Below are 6,583 nucleotides of genomic sequence, written 5' to 3' on the forward strand. Positions count from 1 at the left end.
ACAATATTGAGGTATTTTACAGCTCCACCCTTTGGAAATGGTTTTCTTAGAGAAGAGGAACAATGTTTAATGCCCCAGTTTTCTAACAGCCACTCACCCCCCACTTGCAAACAAAATTTTTCAAAATATTTTTCTTTCCTATCACACCCTCTCTAGTTTCTTCGGGTGTCAGCAACTTCTTCAGTCTGTTGCAGCAGCACTGCTTTCCACCTGGCACCTGCAGGATGCATGCCTGGCTCCTACTGCACTAATAAGAGGAAGGACTCCTGTGCTATTAACTGTCTTCTGCAAAGCCTTCCAGGTACTCGCTCATGACAAAAAGCCCTGACATCACTTTTGGCAGAGCAGCTGCTTCAGCTCCTGTACGGTTCTAGCTGGTTGTTGAATAGCGCTGTATCAGAATCTCCTGATATTTGGGAGACACTTCCAAAGAAAATAGGCAAATGCAGGGAAATGTACTTGCAAACCAGGAAGGTGGAGATTTCTGTCCAAGCCTGTATTATATCCTCAAGCTGGGGGAACAGAGAAGCTTATTGCAACCTATAAGAATAGATTGTTGATGACCTCACATTCTTAGAATTTTAGCTTTTATTTCTGCAAATGTAGGCATCTTCACCACATGGCCTCTCAGCTGCTATTTTAGCAGCCAATGTCAGTGCTAGAAGCATTTCACTTTGCAGCTTACTTTTAGATGAAACACATCATATACATGGAAGATACCTCTCAAAAACACAGAAGGTAGCAGTTTTATCTCTGGAGACTGGCAATACATGAAAAAGCATCAAAGTAAATAATCAAGAATTTGTACCTGGAGATTTTTGCATAATGTACACACACCAAAAAAATAAATAAAAAAATGCGTATTTTCAGTCAAACTGGAACACCATTAAATATTGAAGTGATAAACTTAATCTCACTTACTGGTGCAAATGCTTAAGTCAGGCCTTTATAGTTATCCATCCTGGCATTCTGCTTCATACAGACCTTCAGCCTTTCCCAGTGACCTGCACAGACAGAGCAGAGCTTTGCTGACTACAGGAGCAGGCCTTTGGTAAAAAAACAACCAATTTCAAGACTTCACATAACAGAGAATGTACTACATTTAGTGGTAAAGGCTTTCAGAGAGTGATTAATTTACAGGTTAAAAATTTTTATGTAATCTGAGTTTGTGTCTTCTCAGATACTTGTGATACCTGGGACTTTTTTTTGGCTGTCAGGACTCTTTTCCCATATTGGTACCACCAACTATTATCAAGTTTTCTCCTAACTTTCCATTGGATAAACCTGACTTGATCTTCTCAAGTATAAACATTACAACCAATACCAGGGATTAAATTGTGTGCATGGATGATCTGAGAGTCCTGAGAAGAAAACAAACTTTGTATTTAAGCAGTGTATCAAAGGATACAAAAGCTGCAGTCCATTAACATTAACCTGGAACTGTCTGCAATTTAACACCAATTAAGATCTGAAGATCTTCAGTCAGTGTAAACTGATACTAGTGGGCCTACAGCAATTTGTATCATTTGAAAATGATCTTCTCCAAGGTGCACATCATCTTATGGAAAATGTACCAGAATAACTTATTAAACTGTTCCTCAAATATACTATTCTAAAATGAAGCCTGTATTCACCTTTGACTAGCTAATCTCTTACAGCAATATCTAAGCATGAAAATGTCTATCTTCACAATACAGCATCAGTCCAAATAATCTCAAAAAAAAAAAAAAAAAAAAAAAAAAGGTCCTATGATCATCATCCTGGTATTCACATCTATTGTATATAGATGTATTCACATCTATTCACATACTCTCCTCTACCTTGGACGTATTCAGTAAATTGTGCCTAAAGTCATGAACAAGTTATATGTCACTGAAGGATCTACTTTGTTATCAGAGTTACATATTGACCAACATACTTTTCCCAGCAGGGCTAAGCAGATGAGATATAAGTGTGTCATATTTTGCAGACTTCCATTATTAGAATCCCATCTCTGATTGTATGGCTTTTCACAAGCTGCCTCTTTCTGATTTCCTGTGCTACACAAATATCACTACTTCCTTGAGGCTGTAGGAGATGTAGGATTGTCCACTCCATTTGACTGAAAGCCTCTGGACACAAAACAGCTGCATGGAGAACCATCAGCTTTACAGAGATAGATGGTCAGAAGCTGCTAGAGGCTGAAGTCCAGAACCACTTTGTTAGCAGTGATTTATGTGACATCCTTAACATCTAAAAGCCAGCTGCTTCCAAAAACAGCTACAGAGAAAGAGGCCAGACTCTAATCTTGCTTATGTCAGTTTATCTCTGCAGTTACTACCAATTTACACCAGGTAAGTAGAGATCTGAATCTAGCTCTGTCTCAGTTTGCCTTAGCCATAAATAAGCCAATTAGGACTCGTCTCGATGATGTAATGCTTTAATGTAATATCCTGCATCTTTTTTTGTCCATGGAGTTGCTGTTGGTGCAGACAGAGAGAGGATTAGCTATTTCCCATGTTTCTCACACAGGGAAAATTAAAATTTTATTCTCAGCCACCATCCTCATGGTCTTAACTCTCTGCTCCAGACAGCTGTATGATTGTTGTTCCAACTGTGGCATTGTGGGCAAGCTACAATGGTTTATTCTGGAAAATCTGAGAATGAGACAGCGTGGACAATGATCATGCTCTTTAGTACTGTATGCTTTTAACTGTAAAGACCTAGGATTACAGGACAGGAGGAGTTTGTCACTCTTGCTAGGCAGCCTCCAAAGTGATGGCTTTTTAGACAGACATCTTTAAGGCAGTTACAAATCTGGACACTCAAAACATTAAACAATCATTTATCCATATGCAGCTAAAGATATAAATACCTAAACATGTGAGGAAACGTTGCAGGAGAAGGAAAAAAAACGTTATATTAGAAGGAAAAATATTGCTTGCTACTAGTATGTGCTGACTACCTTCTAAAAATGTTAGACACTTTCAATTTCTATCTATCTCTATGGGAGTGGAAAGGCATACCCACTGGGCAGCATCTACATAACACTTATATGTAGAGGTCGTTGATTTACATCCAGCATAAGAGCATAAAATACTACTGCTTCCCATCATATTCTTGTAAATCTCATAATAGTGTTTATTGATTTTTTATCTTGAGCTCCTGGAGTGCTGTAAAGCAATGAGAATCTCAGCTTTTACACTGAAAAGTAATGTTCTTCAGTCCTTCAAGTGCAGAGAAGTGCTTGTAAATATAAAATGAATGAGGACTTTTGGTGCAAAGAGTAAAAAGGCAGTAAGAACCCAAAATGAGAGCAGAGTGGGGTTTGGGAGATGTCCTCAGAAACTGGAAGCAGTGTACGTGCAACCTCTGTCAGTCTCCTACATGCACCCAGAATGCTGTTAATGCCACCCACCCCACTAGAAGGTTCTGCATGTTGTGGTACACTAGACCCTTGCCAAACACGCAAATCTGGGAGATACCTGAAGACCAGGTACAAACACCATGAGTTCCAGACGTGGTTCACAGGCTGGAGCTCTCACTGGGTTTGCATGAATGGTCACAGTTTTCAGTGAATCAACAATGGCTGTCTGCAGAGAAGTCAGAAAAAAATGCTGCAAATACCCTAAGCAGAACTTCTGTAATGGTTACAGAGAAGGAAAAAAACAACTCTTCCTAGTCTGGCCCTTGTGGGCAGACCATGCAAGAGTAATAAAACAGGCATCCTATTGGGTTGCTTCCATCTCAGTTTCTTGCCTGCAGGCCAGGCCTCTGTGTTCTGCTACGGCTACTGCTGGTCCCCTTCCAGCTGCAGGGAGGGCCTGTCTCCCTTTCAGGGCCCTCCACTCCCACTTCTTGCTGCTCTCCAGCCTTCCTGCACAGCCAGCTCCCAAACTGCTGCCTCTGCACCACTGCTTCTGCTCTCGTGCAGTTTCCAATTGACTGGGGCCCCTTCTGCCTGGAGGTAGTTGGGAATTCGTCAGCAGAAAAATGCCACTTCATCAAAGCCAAACATCTCCAAGGAAATGCATCCCAGTCAAGGTGACATGGAAGAGAAAGTCTGACCTTAAAAGTAAGGTGAGTGGCCTGTGCCATGTACTAGGAAATTTCTCATTTTCTTCCCTGACAGATTTTCAGCTACATAGAAGGAGAAATAGAGCAACTCCAGGCAAGAAGACCATGAGAGAGATTCTGCTCTGGGCTGTTGAAACATTCCCATTGGATATGGGAGAAGCAGTTTCACATCTTTGTTATAAACCTGGCCGAACAAAAACTCAAACCCAATCCCAACAGCCCAAATAGACATATTTACCACCCCCCATATTCAGTGACAGCTCTCTGATTTTCCACCTATCATCACTTCTTTTCTTTACATATGCTGGATGAATCTTGGTGACTTACGCAAACACAGTAGTAAAACACCAGACTCATCCTTCATGCTCACCCTTCATCAAAGCAAGAAATGCACCTTAAAAATGTGCAAAGGCTTCAAATAATTATAAAACCTACCCCCAAATGCATAAATCATAATCCAGTACCTCTGAATACTTTTTAAAAGAGAAGGGAATATCCATCTGAATTCATCAGAGACCATACACAAAACACATTGCTCATTCTGGGTGCTTTCCATCAATATACACCAACACAGCAGGTCCTTTCCCTGCACTTTGAAAAAGGCACTGCACAAGATTAGGTGGTTATTTTTGTGTCATGTCCTTGTCAGTAATTCTCAGATGTGTTCCTACTCATAAGGGAGGGCATGACTGTCCAGCTTTATGAATGAATAAAGTCTGTGTATGATTGATTCACAGGCAGTCTGCTGAAGCTGATATAATTTGTAAAATGTGAAAATTTATGCCGAATTAAATGCCAGTAATTAGAGCTGGCCTTCATATGAACATCAGCTGTTTTGTAACACCATGAAAATGGAATGCTAAGGATGTAACATTTTTAGACATTCAAACACTTGGGTGAAACTCATGACTATTTCTTGGGCATGCAGTGTGATTTAAAAGTAGGCATTCTTTGCAGTAATAAGGGTGTATTGGAAAGAACACTGATTTCAGCAATGACAACAAGAATTCATTCACACAATTGTATATAAGAGTTTTACACATTGCATAACTCAATAGTCTTGCAAACCCATAGAGAATGATTGCATTGATGAATAAATGAATCAAATGTAAGCTTTGGCTCTAACAATACGGCTCCAACACAGTGAGCAATACATTTCTCCATGTGGAGACGTGGTGGGACTGTTTGTGGAACGTGGTGCAGTTAAACATGAGTTCAAGAGTAGAACCTGGTCTTTTAGGTACTGTTAGAATTTTTAGGTTCTGTTAGAATAATTCAGAAATCTGAGCACTAAGAAAAGTGTTTGAAGAAATGTTGTTTTAACTGGAGGTCCAATTCTGAGTGCTGCATGCTTGACATGGTCTAACAAGTATTGACTAGAGGGGAATAATCACTTCCCTCAATCTACTAGTAATTCTGCTAATACTGCCCAGGATAGTGGGCCTATTTTTTTGCCAGGGTATACTGCTGGCTCATGTTCAGCTTGCCACTTACCAAAACATGCAGGTCATTTTTATCAGAGCTGCTCCCTGGCCAGCCAGTTCCTATCCTTTACTGTTGCCAGAGGTTATTTGTTCCCAGGTGCAAGATTTTGCATTTGTCCTTTTTGCATTTTGTAAACCTTGGTGTACTCCACAGCCTGCCTAGCTCTGTCTGAATGGCCACCCTTACCAAAAGCTTATATACTGATCCTCCAGTTTGATGTCATCTGAAAACTTTTAAACACTCCACCACCCTTCCATTGTCATTGATAAAGTCATTAAACAGGACTGGACCTACAGATGTAGATACCCAAGGAGTCTGCTTTCATCTTCAGGTAGAATAACACCCATTAAACCCTACCCTGCGAGCTCTATCATTCAGTCAGCTTTTTACCCATCCAGATCATAACATCCTAACTTGGATACTGTAGAATACTGTGGGAGACAGTGTTCAAAGCCTTGCTGAAGCTGAGGTCGATGACATACACTTGTTTTCTCTCACCCACAACCTAGACATTTTATGATAGAAGGTCTTCTGTTAGATTGAACACAATTCACCTTTGGTAAATCCATGCTGCAAACAGCTTGTTCCTCTTCACATGCCCAGAAATCTGTTCCAAAAAGAGCCATTTCAGGAAAAGAAAAGACCAAGTGCATAATTTGTCCTGTTCCTTCTGGACAAGATGCAAACAAAAGATGATTGGAGTAGCACTGTTAGGTGCAGAGGTGATGCTGCCTCGCTAGATTTCAATTCTGATCTTGTCATAGCTCAGTAACACGGCTCCAGACTGACCAAAGTGACCCATCCAACTCACCTATGACCTATGCACATTTTTGGATACATTGCCATGTCCCACCATTCTCTGTGTTGGATGCAGAGCTGTACCTGAGGCTTTTGTGCGCCTGCCTGGCACTGTCCTGACTGTCATCTCCTTCCTTCTTGAAGTTCATAGTCTCCCAGGACAGGTAGGTTTAGATCAAATAATGAAACTTGTTTGCAATACACGAAGGTTCATGAGCTATGCCAGGACTTCCGGAGGAAATAA

At 40.7% G+C, this 6,583-nt stretch overlaps 1 long non-coding RNA gene across 1 annotated transcript in view; it reads right to left on the bottom strand.

Moving 5' to 3' along the window:
* LOC118158053 overlaps positions 1-1,006 on the bottom strand; it is a 40,520-nt gene extending 39,514 nt beyond the window's left edge. Inside the window, exon 1 of the long non-coding RNA XR_004746780.1 lies at positions 922-1,006. This is a non-coding gene — a long non-coding RNA (uncharacterized LOC118158053). The remainder of the gene's footprint in view (positions 1-921) is intronic.
* Between the last annotated feature and the right edge of the window lie 5,577 nt (positions 1,007-6,583).

Source organism: Oxyura jamaicensis, chromosome 1 (assembly GCF_011077185.1).
Source record: "Oxyura jamaicensis isolate SHBP4307 breed ruddy duck chromosome 1, BPBGC_Ojam_1.0, whole genome shotgun sequence".
Classification (NCBI taxonomy): domain Eukaryota; kingdom Metazoa; phylum Chordata; class Aves; order Anseriformes; family Anatidae; genus Oxyura; species Oxyura jamaicensis.